This window comes from Chiloscyllium plagiosum, unplaced genomic scaffold (assembly GCF_037043375.1).
Source record: "Chiloscyllium plagiosum isolate Xiang-an unplaced genomic scaffold, Cpla_swu_hap1 HiC_scaffold_27, whole genome shotgun sequence".
In the NCBI taxonomy this organism is placed as follows: domain Eukaryota; kingdom Metazoa; phylum Chordata; class Chondrichthyes; order Orectolobiformes; family Hemiscylliidae; genus Chiloscyllium; species Chiloscyllium plagiosum.
The window spans coordinates 65,872,358-65,887,486 of record NW_028270165.1 but is presented as its reverse complement, the minus strand read 5'-3'; positions in this window follow the sequence as shown (position 1 = coordinate 65,887,486).

Here is a 15,129-nt window from a genome sequence, read left to right as displayed (position 1 = left end):
CCCCGGAGTGGAAAGGGTAACAGGTACTTACCTCTCCCATTACCGTCAAGTATTCAATAGTTTAAATAATGATACTGAATAAATCAGTGATTCTGTTATTTTTATGTTAATAAGTCTTGCACAGTTATCACATCATTTTCTGTTTTGATATCCCCGGAATTTGATAAAATTACACAGAAAGTACAGCAGTATTTTTTTACCTGAACAGACAACACCAGCATCATTGTCATCTGAGAAGCCGTAGTCACCCCATTCCTGTAATTGACACTCCTTCAGAGCGCGCTCGGTCCCGCTGCACTGAACATTCCAGGTCACAATGGGTCCGGATCCTCGTCCAAAGTGAGCCCCGCCCGGGGCAGAGACCGCGGTCCCGCAGTCCAGCTCCCGACACACAACAGCAGCAGCCAGCAGGTCCCACCAATAATCAAGCACAGTTCCCCACTGCCCCTTGTAGTGAATCTCTACTCGGCCAGCGCAAGGACTGCCCCCATTCTCAAGTCTCAGCCCCACGGTCTCTGTAAAATATCGAAATGGTAATCAAAGTGAACAGTGCGCAATTGTGAAAGCTCTATATTGCAGCCAGTGTTCTACGCTCACAATGCAATGGGAGTGAGGTCACGGTAAAAATACACACTATCGCAATATAACATAGGATATGTATTGTAGATGGTGAAAGGCAAAGATCATTTAAAAAAAATGCTCACTCACAGAGAGGATCAGGCACATGTATCCATGAGAAGATTTGTATTACTCATTCATGGGATGTGGGCGCGCTGAATGGCGAATAACCACAACTGATCCGCCCTGAGAATATCTGAAACTGAAACGCACTTCCGTCTGTCACAGGCCGAAATATTGTGGGATGTATGGTCATGTGAGCATGATATCACTGCGCAATAGTGAGTGAAATCGTTTATATACATTGCCGACAGCAGCACTGCGTGTGCAGATGAATCTTCATAGTGTCTCCATGTATTGTCATTCTCTCTGAGAATGGCAGTGTGCATTGGAATTGTTTCTTTTATACCCTCCTCCCCCACGATTTCTGAAATGAGAGAACTTAAGGAGTAGTGCAACCACCACCCTTGTTGTTATGAACAGACAGCTGATTAACGAGTGAGCGTTAACACATGCTGTTTATCACCACCACTTCGTATTTGAGCAGAAACATCAGAATATAGGGATTCCAATCCCTGGAAAAATAACATGAAAATACCTGCACTGTTGGCCTGGGTATCGACAAGTCTGTCTGAAATAGAGAGAAGGGAATTAAAGTATTAAAAATCAATGCAGTGCTGAAGAATAAAGAAAACAGATGCAACATTTGCGGGCAATAATCATCATTACTTTGCGAAATAAAGTTGTTTTAAAAAGGGTGATTCACACATGGAATGAGCTGCCAGTGGAAATGGTTGTGGAAGATATGTAAAGAACATTTTACAGGCATTTGGACAAATGTTTGGATTTCAGAGGTTTAGAAAGACATGGGCAGCGTGTCGGGAAATGGAGTTAGTGTGGGCGGACAGTTTGGTCGGCACGGAACATATTATTCAGAAGGGCCTGTCTCCGTGATATGACACTATGTGTGTATGATAGTTGGAAATTTGACATCCTCTTTTCATGCAATACCGACAACACAGGAAATATATTTACAGCAGGGATGAAATATTGTCATCTTTCTTCTAAATGTATCTGAATTGTTTCCACACAGAAAGGCACACTGCCAACCCAATGACCTTTCTGTTTGTTACTGCACTGCCGACTTACTCAACATTGTGATGATCCCCATAGACAGCAGCAGTGCTCTCCAGTGACCAAAGCAAGGTGCCCTAATCCAAAGATTTCAGGAGTTTAGAAATTTATTCGATTAGCGATGCTGAAACAAACATTGACTAACAATGCTTAGTCAGCAACTAAGTGCCAAAAGCATGTTCTTTCTTTTAAGTGTTGCATTTGCCATCTTTAAAATTCGGTTTTATCCTCTTCCCGATTTACATGGCGGCAACATCACGAGATTCAGTCATCGACAATACCCAGCAGGAATTCTCCTTTTCCCCAATTCCAGAACATAAGGATTTATGATGGATCGACACAAACGGTTGAATATGTAACTGGCTACAAACCACTTGTCAGAACAAAAGAAGGAGACCATGCGGTCCAAGTGCCGATGGGACCCTCTTGGTGCAAACTGCTGAATTTGTTCCATTACCTTTCCCTATTACCCAAACATTGTCGTTGTCAATATCTTGTACCCACGGGACAGGATGGTGATGAACACGTATTGTACTTTTTTGAAGAAAATGACCAGGAGTTTACTGAACTTGCCCCGTTAAAGATGTTCATTAATTATGTATTTTGTTCCTCTCCCAAGCTGAAAAAGGAATTTAAACGTATGTCCAATTTTAATTAAGTTAAAATTTCTTCCAACGTAAGATAACTTTGGTTGATGTTTAGTTTCCTGCGAGTTCTTTACCTTGGTATTGCTGAAAATTCTAAACAGCTCGCAAAGTTTGCTTTGGTTCTCGGGATAATTTCATTTCTACTTTCAGGCAGTCAGACAACACCGGCCATCTGTCAATGTGTAAACAGATGGTAACTCACTCTGATTCATTGAATCCCTGCTACACAACGTCCCTCATCCCTTGTAACTGATTGTTTTAACTCCTTAGGATGCGTGTGCAATATCGCGATAATTCAATGTTAAATCTTTATTGCTTGTATATTTTTATTGTACTTCGTGGATGAAATCGAACATCAAAAATCGAAAACAGTACATTGCAGTCTGATGCGTTTACTGGGATATTGCCCTCATTCATCCAAAAAAAAACCTTCAGGCATTGCCCTTTCTGAGCCTACATTTTATCAAAATAACTTGAACCACGCCTCATATTTACGTTTCTATAATTGATATATTCATTAGCAATTAAATCTGTTCCTTTGTACACTGTTACGTAAATGTCAAGATACTCGAACATGCAAGAGCTCTGTTGGTTTAGTAGAACGAAGGAGATATATACAACTCTGAAAATCTTTTGAAGCACTGAAGCAGGTTGTACAAGACAGGCTGTTACATTTAATGTGAAACATTTGATGTTCCTCACTAACTGGACAGTTTTGGAAAACAACAAATCCACGTCAGACCAGTGGCATCATAATGGACACCCTAACTTATGGGAGAACTGATGCAAACTCAGGCTGCAGAAGGATCAGTGGTTGCGATTTGAGACAGTGTGTAATTATGGAATAACTTTGGTAGATTTGTAACTGCTATGGCCCTTTGAACTACTTTTGCAAAATTTAATGTCTACGCTATATATCTCTTGCAACATTGTGGAAGACATAATTTTCGACGTGGACTATTGTGAGAGTCAATGCAATGACAATGTCCTGCACATTTCACTGCGATATAAGAGCACAAACACATAAGCAATCGAAGCAGGAGTAAGGAACTTGCCACCTCAGCGCTGCTCCACTTTCAATGAGCTCAAAGCTGATCTTTTCCTGGATTCGGTTACACTTTCCCGTCTGTTCAACACAACCCTTAATTCCTGTACTGTGCAAAACTTCATATATCTTTGACTTAACCACATCCTACAATTCAGCCTCAACTGCTTCACGGGGCAGGGAATTCCTCACAATCGCAATATAATGGATGTGGTAGTTCCCACCCCCCCAACCCCCTACCCCGCCAATGGGAACAACCTCCATGTTTCAGTCATATCTATTTCCTTCATAATGTTATGTTTTTCTATAAGACTCCCTCCTAATTCTTCTAAATTACATTAAGTGCAATTCTGGTCTTCTCCTCATAAGCGAACTCGCTCATCTCCGGAATCAATGCTATGAACACTCTACGCTCATTCCCCAGTGCCAATACACTATTTCACCAACACAGATTGCTAAATACTTCAAGCTGAAACGCGATATCTAGCAAGATGGCAAGTTGATTTCCAGTCTGTTTCAAATGCACATGAGGGACATGAACATTGTTTTTGAACTTGTTTTTAGCATTTATTTAGATTTCAAAAAAAAAATCTCAAGTTGAGTGAAATATCGTAATTCAATTAAATGTAAAACGAGGTGGGATATCTAAAGAAATAAAAGTATTGACATCAACAAAAATGCGGAATTGTTGTGATCTTTGAATGAGAATTGACACGGACCAGATATTAATTACTAAAGTTAGAAACTAAACAATCTGTACAACTCCCATTTGATATGATTTCGCTCGTTGATGGCATAAAGGAATCGATTACATTTTTGCGTTATACTCGAGTGGCAGAATTAAGTTGAGAATAAAGAATTCAAGTCTCAGTAAAAGAGAAAACTTTGAATTGAAAAATGTTGCCTGAAAGTACTTCTCCCAAATATTTGTTCTTGACAAATAAAGAATTGTAAAAATAACAACAGTGGATTCAGAAGTCAGATATTCATTACTTTGGTACGAGATGAATTTTGAACTGGTTTATGTAATTTGAACCGGTCATAGTCCATGTGCTTCCCTTATTGTTCAATATACAAACTAGGACTGTGAAAGAATGTTCGCAACTTACATTGCTGCATTAAACTACACCATACTTTGAAAGGCTCACGGCATCCATCTCAAATCAACGACATGTATGACCTTTAGATTAGTTTAACAACTTAAAGCATTCATCACCAATGTTCCGTTTTGAACTGGAACCATCAAAGTTAACTGCAACAACTCAACTCAGCTCCTTCACGCAATCTAACAAAACTGCTGGCTCACCATTTAAAAAGCCACACACAAAATTAAAGGACCGGACTGAAAAATCCCCATCCTGAGTGAATGACACAGTTGTTTCCTAACTAATGCTCGATGAAGATTCTGTAATACTCGTCTTCACGTATTTTGAAGTCCCTATCTTCAATGGATCAAGTGGATCATGAAATTAGATCAACACAGCAAAGTTGGGATTTTCAGTAATGCTGGCCGAGACATATTTTTGTCAAAGAAATAGGAAAAGAGTCATAGGTTTAATTTCCTAAGTTTAATCGTCCCCGAACACATTCGTCACTAAAGAACAAATTAGGCAAAGGGTTCATTCTGGATATTTCAGTTCTTGGCAAGATGAAAATTATGGCGCGAACAGCATTTACTTAGACATGTCATTTCTGTATCAATCTCGAATACAGGGCACATGACTTCAAGTAACATAGGTCTGCGAATACTATCACACCATGGTTATACAGAATATAAGCATAATCTGAGAGAATTGTCCATGAGGTCAATCAACAGTAGACACAACATTGATGGTTGTGTTACTGACACTAAGTTTACTGTTTACCACAGAATCCAGTGCACACAAATGTTACAGACAACCATTCCAGCTGTTCAGATTTTCTTGAGAAGACTGAAAGTTGCTTCTTTCTTTGCTTGCCTGAAGTGATAACACTGGGAACAATAAAAGTCAAAAATAGACAAGACGCATAAAGTGCCTCGATATTTCTGTTCAGATCTTCTCTAAAACTAAGTTTGGCATAACTCTCACCAGAGATTTGGCAACATGTTTAAAATAAATTAAAATCCTCGCAGATCTCACTGCCAGCAAAACGATGTCATGTTCAACCTCGCCTTAATATGCAGCAGTCTTGCCCCTGAGAGAGAAAGCGAATTGGTCAAACACATTTCCACCGGTTAGAGCATAAAACCAACATTGAATGATCAGTACGATCCTGAGAATAGCTGGAACACCGATCTGTGCCTCCTCAAGGCTCTGTGGGAAAATAAGACAGGTGTACCAATCGGGTTGTTCTATGAGCAAACTCTTCAAGTCAGTTGGCAGAAAGCATATTCGCGATCACTCTCTAACAAGCATGAAGACATCGCTTAGCTGGTGGTGAGAAGGGCACTACCTGTGAGATCACTCATGTCCAACTGGCCAGTGTGCGGCAACCCTCATTGCTTTCTCATGGAGACATTCAAACATATCCTTGTGGAATGGTCCTTTGCAATTGATGTTCGGAGAAAGATGCTGTAGTTTCTGTCGTGGTTCATCTCAAGCAACTCGGGGACTCAGGTCTCAGTGCTATACGGTCGGTTCCCCGTCACACACACCGAAACAAACATTGACTGCACCTGGAGCACCAACAACTCGCTGAAAAATGCTCTTTGGTTTCCACGATACTTGGTGGTCTTCCAGATCAAGCAGTTGACCCCGACCGAGTGTTTCAGATTGACACTTTCCAAGGTCCAGTGCTCCGTGCTGAGGGATGCATTAAATCTTCCGGCAGCTGCCGCCAATACACAATGGCGATAGGCAACTGTCTGAGGTGTTCCTGCTGAATGTAAATTTCGGGTCCATTCAGTTTACGGACCATTGCGACGCTTCAAATATATATAAATACAGTCAAGTCCAAGTAAGAGATGCCTTTCGTGTGTTTGTTGAATAGAGTCAAACTCCAATGTTTGCTTTTTCCGTCATATACTGCTGTATACAAGTAGGAGCAAGTCAGGACTGCAGATGTTGGAGATCAGAGTTAAAAAGGGTGGTGCTGGCAAAGCACACCGAAACAAGCAGCATAGGAGTAGCAGAACAGTCGACGTTTTGAAAATAAGATCTTTTTCTCCTGATGAAGGGTTTCTGGTCGAACCGTCGACTGTCTTGCTCCTCGTATGCTGCCGGACCTGCTGTGCTTTTCCAGCACCACACTTTTTGACTACTGTACAGAAGTGTCCCGTTCCAGGGACTATGCATGCATGTAGACCTTTTTTTATGAATACATTTTTCTTCTTTAGAGAAAAAAATCGTTCGGTAAAGACTGAACTTTTAACCACTGTCTGGTACAGAAAGAGGAGCTATTGAAATTGAACTGGGCAGTGACAATCATTCGATCAAATTCAATGAGTAAGAAAACTGGCTGAAAAAAGAACGTCAAAGAACAGTAGACGCTGGAAATCAGAAACAAAAGAGAAATTTCTGGAATAACTTAGCAGATCTCGCAATATTTTTGGACAGAAAGCAGTGTTATAGTTTTGCGTGAAGTGACCCTTCAATTATTCGCAGATGATCAGCTAACCGGGTCCCTTATCAAAACAATCAGTCCAACGGTTCTCTCGGAACAAATTGCCTGTCATGATTCCAAAATTACAGGACTGTCTCAACCACAAAATGTATCAAAGTGGCACACAGCTCCTTTGTTTCACTAAGGATGTGAACGGCGCTGTATAAATGCATCACTATCGAGAATGTGTTGGAATGTAAAGAGAAGAAATACTGACCCAAAATCAATGGCACATTAAGTTTCTAGAAATTCAAACTAATCAGCTTCTCTTTTACATTCTCCCAAATATTGACAAATAAATTAGTTAGATAGTGTTCAGCAGTTTTCCCGGCTACACACACCGTTAAACCAGCGACAGACACAGTTTCCAACACACCCGAATTGTGTGAGTAGGTCTTCAACACAGTGAGCTGTACAGAAGCTACGAATACATGCAAGGATGGGAAGTTTAAGGGAGGAAGGGAGGGTTGAGGTTGGGAAGATCTGACATCACAGAAACAGTCACAGAGAAATGAAGACAAAATACTTTTTATTCCGTATCATGTCAATATTCTATCTCGCACAGACTGACCATGATATTGTTGCCACATCTATGTCACTAATTATTGGCCCATGAATGGTTAAGAGAATGTATTCAGTAAACCATAACTCACAGTTCAATAGCTGCAGAAGAAGTAAGTTCAGGAGGGTTACAAACATCGTCCCAGCTGGTGGTACCAGATCAAATCTGAACATTAGCTGAGTGCTGTTTCACAGATAAGGAGCAGCAGTTAATGTATCAAGTAACTCCTCGATTTCTGTCAGTGTTAGTTCTGCACACGGCTTGAACAGAGGCCCGTGTTTCTTTCCAACAACCAATAGATTGTGATGTGTGCGGACTGTGAACTGAGCACTGTCTTCTACACCAATGAGAAGTGACGTGACCATTAATGGGCACAAAGACACCGGGTTCCAAAAACCATCTCATCTTGAGAGATCAATGACGTTAAAGATTTTGACTTGGAAGCGAGTCCTCACTCCGGAATCCATATCATATAATCACATTAACACAGGAGGTTATTGGTTTCGGATTCATTGAAGACGCTGTGCAACTCAACATCTCCTCCAGCAGCTGCAGAAACAGCTCAATTTCCACTTCTGCACTGTTCACTCTTCAGGATTCAAAATGGAGTCCAACAACTCCAGATCAGAAAATCTATCCTTTCTCTGGATTACAAGTCACCCCTTTCCTCCTTTATCTATCCGTCTCCTGTCAGCATTGGTCTCAGCAGAACAGACCAAAATTCACCTCGTCGCCCCCAATCAACAGAACCTATTCTGAGACTTAATTCTGTCCTTTACTATAATTAGCGGCCTGTTGTCTTATTCTCTGAGCACCCTGACTATCTGTTCCAGTCTCTCCTCCTCACCCTCTGTCCTCAGTGTGGAAAACTGTCATTCTCCTGAACAGTCACATTGTATTCAAAATATTACCTCGCTTTTTGGGCCCACAGACGCTGGCCGACTTGGCGTTTTCTTCAAATGTTTGCCTTTGTTTTTAGTTTCACTTTTCCATGATACAAAAAGTGTTAATCATTGCACCATCTTTAAACATATCTTAAGTAGCTCCCCAAGGATCTTATTGTCTTTTGATCACAGATCTTGATTTCTATTTGTCTTCTGACAAACTGCTTCACTCATCTTTCTCAGTATACCTACCAATATTTAACTAATCATTATCATTTGGTCGAATTTGTTCAGCAACGTATTTGCGAGAGGAAATGATTGTTTTCTTTTTTTTCTTCCTCTGAAACTTCTGCTCAAATTCCAAATTACGTTGATTTTCCTCCTGTCATTGTCAGCTCCTATGGGATGGATACAGTGTAATACAGCAACATTGCACAATCATTCAAATTTGCCAAATATCAGATTTCCTCTTGATACGCCTCACTTTTCAAACGCGCAGGGCCTCACATCATGGAAACTGTGACTTTAAATCTACAGAGTGCAGAACATAGAATAATACCGCGTAATGCAGGCCCTTTAGCCCTCGATATTGCGCTGATCTGTGGAAAAGTATCTATGCTACAGTATTTCATTTTCATGCATATGTTCATCCAATGACCATTTAAGTGCCCAAAATGTTGGCGAGTGTACTCCTGTTGCATGCAGTGCGCTCCACGTCCTTACTACTCTGTGAGTACACATAGTGTACATCAATGTACACAGATTGGTCAATTCATTGGAGAAGATGTGGACTGCAGATTTTGGAGAACAGAGTCGAAACGTGTGGTGCTGGAACTGCACAGGTGGTCAGGCAGCATTCGAGGTGTAGAAGAATTGACATTTTGGACTTAAGGCCTTCTTTGGGAATGTGGCGGGGGGCCTGGTCAACTAAATGAAATGGCAATAGATTCAATCCATGTTTCGATCTATCACAATGCAAATGTTTGCACATTCTGAAAATAAAACACAAATCTGGCAGATTAGGGATGCAAAATGTGAACTAACTGTTCTAAATTTGAGGAAGGGAGAAACCACGATGTACAGGCTGTCGTGATTAAGGCAGTACTTGGGACATGACAGTGTCTACCATAAGCAGTGTAACAATAGGCATCAATTGGGATCAGTCAAAATTGTCATGATGCATGGGATGGAAATTGTGTTTGAGAACGCTACAATTTTTGAGTGGGTAACTATTATACGAAAATTGGATAACTTGGTCCACGTTGTGTTCACGGATTTTGGAAGACTTATGTAAAGATCCAACATAATAGACCTGCGTTCAAAATTGAAACACAAGCTATTGGAGGAAATACACTCGCCAGGACGGAGAATTGGTTCATAGGTAGGAAAAATAGCGTTTACTCAGTGAGAGGAGGTGACCAATGGACCGTATGGAAAATCGACGGTGGGACCTGAGCCATTCACAACACACTTCAGCTATTTTGGCTGAGAGTGATCAAAGGTGACATTGCAATGTTCGATGATGAGAAGACGATTCAGTGTCTACAGGATGAATTGGGCCAGTGAGCAAATACATGAAAGATGCAGTCAAATTTGAATCAGTGTAAGGTTAATCACATTGAACAGAAAATTGGAGAGACCAGAACATCTGATTTAAGCATTCATTTAACATTCCGTTAGTGATGACGAACAAAGAGAGGTGGATGACCTGATACACCCGTAACTGGAAGCAAGGAAACAAGTACAAGACAGAAAGGTAAGTGCTAATTTGACCTTCTTTGAACAAGGGGTTCAGTCCAAGTGTAAAGACATCTTTTCACAGTGCTTGCACAAGACGTTGCAGAGACCGCTGAATTATTGCGTGCCGTTGAGAATGCCTTGCCTAAGGTACACTGCATTGCGTTGGAATGGCTGCAGTGAAATCTGCCAGACTGATTTCTAGCAGTGCGGATGTGTCCTGTAAGGAAACATTGGATTCATTGGGCCCATATTCCTTGGTGCGGATCTCATTGAAACGTAAATAATTCTGTCGGCCTTGAAAAGGACGATGTAGGTTTGATGTTTAATCTGATTCAGAGTATCCAGCGCAAGGGGTCATGACCTTGGGATATGGATACGCCATTTTGGTAAGGGTGGCTGAGAGTTCGTCACTCACAGGGTAATGTGAGAGTGGAATTTTCGAAAAGATTGGAGTGTCATTGAATACATTCCAGAAGAGATGCATAGTTTTCCTGCCAGCGTGAAGTCTGTGGAATTTAATGGGAAAAGGTCGAGATCCAGTGACTGATCAGGCTGCTTTCGTACGAGAGACAGAGAAAGAGAGAGAGAAAGACAGAGACAGATATAGACAGACCGAAACAAAAAAAAAACTGAGACAGAGTGTTGATTGGAAATGAGCTCATGAGAAGATCACCATGACGTCACCTGATGAAGGAGCAGCTCTCGAAAAATGTGCGATTTCAAATGAACCTGCGCACTATAATTTGGTGTCGTGTGAATTCTGACTTCATGAACATAAAACATGGAATTTGAAACTTTAAAAACATTTCTCCACGTGAATCGATATTTAAGGTCGTGTCATTCTGGCAAGAGTTCCATTGAAACAGGTGGACAAGAAGATTAGCAACAAATGCAAGCCAAAGTGGATTTCGAACAAATGTTTCCTTGCACTTTAGAATATGTGGACCAGTTCTATAGATAATTTAGATATTTTGGTGTATTCAGCTGTGGAATGGAATGCAAATCACGAACTGCACCTCAAACGATTTCCCTGCAGCCAACTTCACATTGCTGTTTAAAATTCAAACATGCGACATGGGCATCGCTGCCTTGGTCAGCATTTATTACCCATCACTACTTTCCTCTGGAGAAGTTGATAATGAACTGCCTTCTTGAAACTTTGCAGTCTACTTGCTGCAGTTAGACTGACAATGGCATGACGGTGGAAATTTCCATGATTTTGACATAATGACAATGAAGGAATGGCGACATATTTTCAAGGCAGGATACAGAAAATAGAACATAGAACATTACAGCGCAGTACAGGCCCTTCGGCCCTCGATGTTGCGCCTACCTGTCACACCAATTTGAAGCTCATCTAAGCTACACTATTCATGTACGTCCATATGCTTGTCCATTGACGACTTAAATGTACTTAAAAAGGATAATGAATGTCAAAGAAGTGAACTTTCCCACATATTTGCTGGCCTTATTCTCTGGGTGGAAGTTGTCGTGAGTATGTTAGCGGCTTTCTGAGAAACCTTTGTTTTTTTTCTGAAGAGTACACCATGCTGTTACTAGGTGTGGGTGGTGGATGTATGTGCGTGTGGTCCTTGTCACTTGGGATGCTTTGTTCTGGATGCTGTCAAGCTTCTTGAGCTTTGTTGGAGTTGCACCCAGTCCGCTATTTGGGAATTTTTCAATCCCTCTGTTTCTCTCTCCACAGATGCAAAGAGATATGCTGAGTTTTCCCGCATTCTGGATGTTTTATTAAGAGCCAAGTCGCTCTGGTGGAACTCAGACTGGGAATCACTGTACAGTTAATTGCCATGCGGTTCCTGTTTGACAGCACTGTGGATGACCCCTTCAATCATATTACTGCTGACTGAGGGTATGCGGTTTAGACAATATTTGGCCTGGTTGGATTTGTCATGTGGTTTACATAGGAACACATGCGGTCCATTTTCCGCACTGTTTGTGGACTTTACTAATACAGAGACATTGAAATAACAGTCAACGTGTCCAATTACTCTTTCACAGTTGACCATTTCTTATGGAACCGTAGATCACACAGTGCGCGATACAAAATTGGATTGATCACAGAAGACAAAGAAAGTTGTGGAAGTGTGTTTTTTTTCTCTCCATGGAAGTCTGTGATTAGTGACGTTATGAAGGATGAGTGTTGGGACCATGGTTGTTTGTAAGATAAATAAGTGTTTTGGAAAAAATGTAGGTGCTCCGATCAGTGACTTCCTGAATGTCACACTTATCATTAATACCGATTAGAATCCACATCGCTCCTTCACAAACATAAGATTTGTCTCTGTCTTTTTCTCTGCTTCCTCCCCACATCTCTTTCCCTCAAGCATCTGAGATGAACTGCACATAAGCCAGCATTATCCGGCCCTCTCCTGTTCTGAATAACAGTGAATGGAGTCTAAATATTGAAATCATAATTGCCCCAAGTTTCTGTTGTGCTTTCTGATCGGATCGCCAACCCCATCAGGAATTTGATTGTGTTTCCATGGATACGAAACTGGGTGCAGTTTAGCGCTTTTGGCTACATTAGTTCACTTTATCAACAATTTCCGGTTTAACATGTGCCGTTTTGCCCTATTTGCCTGTGAGACAGCGCCTGAGCCATGACTCACAGATGTGCTGTAGAATTTCATATCAAATGTGGGTTGTGTTACGACAGAGGGCAACTTGCCAACGATCTGAAGAAATCTGATCTCTTAGAAAGAAGCAAAATACACAGACACACGTACTGGTTTCATGAACTGCACAGAGGAGCCATAACATGCTGTTCGAAAACACGCAGAAGCGTGTCTTACAGCAGATCATAAGTTGAAATTTGGTAAGATTTATGGAAGACTCAATGTATGGAAAAATAAGCTTCTCAGTCTGCAGAACCACAGAACAGTCAGTGTGCGTCTTGCAGGAAACACCTGGAACAGTGGTAAATTCTGTGCTCAAGCTTTGTAGCCAATGTCTTCTTTAAAATTAAAACATTCAGATAGAGAACGCAGTAAATTCGGATTAAGAATTGAGGCTCCAAATTATCCCATTGAGTATTTCATCAGGGCAAGCTCGTCTCAGGACTAGGCTCACAATAACTGGGGATCTGTAAAAATGTCAAGACGTCAAATTCTGAATCGAGATGCAGATTTCCATTAATCTTGGCACACTAGCAAAAACGTAGACATTTTCAGCATGTCAGAATAAATGAGTTTGAAGTCCAGTTAGTTCGAAGAAACATGCACTGGGTTTGAAGAATGACCCTGTACGTTTGAAGAGAATCTGTTTATCACAATGTTGTTACAGTGTGGAAAGGCGCTGTTCGGCCAATCGTGTCTTATTGGCTCTTCAAATTACCATGATCAAAAATGACAGTATCCAACGTGAACCTTATTATATAGTGCAATTATAAAAATAAACTTTAAATGCTCTTTGAAATGAAAACTTTAAATGGGCCTACCCCAGATTTCCAGGCTGTGCCCTCCATAACCTAACATCACCCTGCAAAATAATGAAAGGTCACTTCTCATTTTCTTCGTGTTCTCATCACTCAAACCTATGCTGTCTTAGATTAGATTACTTACAGTGTGGAAACAGGCCCTTCGGCCCAACAAGTCCACACCGACCCGCCGAAGCGCAACCCACCCATACCCGTACATGTACCCCTTTTTACCTAGCACTACGGGCAATTTAGCACAGCCAATTCACCTGACCTGCACATCTTTGGACTATGGGAGGAAACCGGAGCACCCGGAGGAAACCCACGCAGACACGGGGAGAATGTGCAAACTCCACACAGTCAATCGCCTGAGTCGGGAATTGAACCCGGGTCTCTGGCGCTGCGAGGCAGCAGTGCTAACCACTGTGCCACCGTGCCGCCCAGTTGTTCTTGACATATGTATGGTAGGGTATAGTTTGTCCCTCATCTCCTCTGTCCAACACTCTCATTGTTTGGAAAATCTCCACCAGATCTCTTAACATCCTTCTCCATGGAAGAGCAATCACACCTTTGAATCATTGACGTCCATTGCACAAACAGAGTTCCCTTCGGGCTGTCGCGTACGCGCGTGGCAAAAACCAGTATCTAAGTTTTCCAATCATATTTTCCATCTGTTGCAGAATTAATTGTTCCATATCGGTGCTAGGTCCTTTAAAATGCGAATATAACTGGTTTGACTGGAAATGACGGTAGTTTGATTAATAGGTTCGCAGATGGCAATTAAATTGGTGTAGTTATGGATCTGTAATGACGGTTGTTGAAGGATATATCAGGATTCAGGTCATTCGGAATGTTGAGCAGAGAAGTGGAAGAAGGAGTTTACTCTGGACAAATGTGAGGTGATGCATCTTCGGAGGCCAAATGCAAGAATAAAGCATGCAGTAAGTGGCAAGACACGTCGGAGCACTGACATGCAAGGGATCTCTGGCCAACGTCATACATTCCTGAAAACGACAACACAAGTGGATTAAGTGGTAAAGAGAGCGTACGGGATGAGACTTCATCAGTCGGAGTACTGAGTATAAAAGTCGTCAAGTCAAACTGCAACTGCATCAAGCTTTAAGTTCGGTCACATGTGGAGCATTATGTTCAGTTCTGGTCGTCACATGATACCAAGAATGTGGAAGCTTTGGAAAGATTGCAAAAGACGCTCACTAGGATGTTGACTGAATTAGAATACATTTGCCGGAAAAATCATTGTACAAACTAGCATTGTTTTCACAGGAGTGTCGGAAGCTGATGGGAAATCTGACAAAAGTATATCAAGTTAGCAGAGGCATGCATAAGGTGAATAGTTGAATACTTTTATTTACCTTGCAGCGTGAGAATGTCAAATATTAGGGGACATAAGTTTAAGGTGAAACGGGGCTGTTTAATGAAGGTAGAGACATACAGAACAGAAACAGACCCTTCGGTCTATC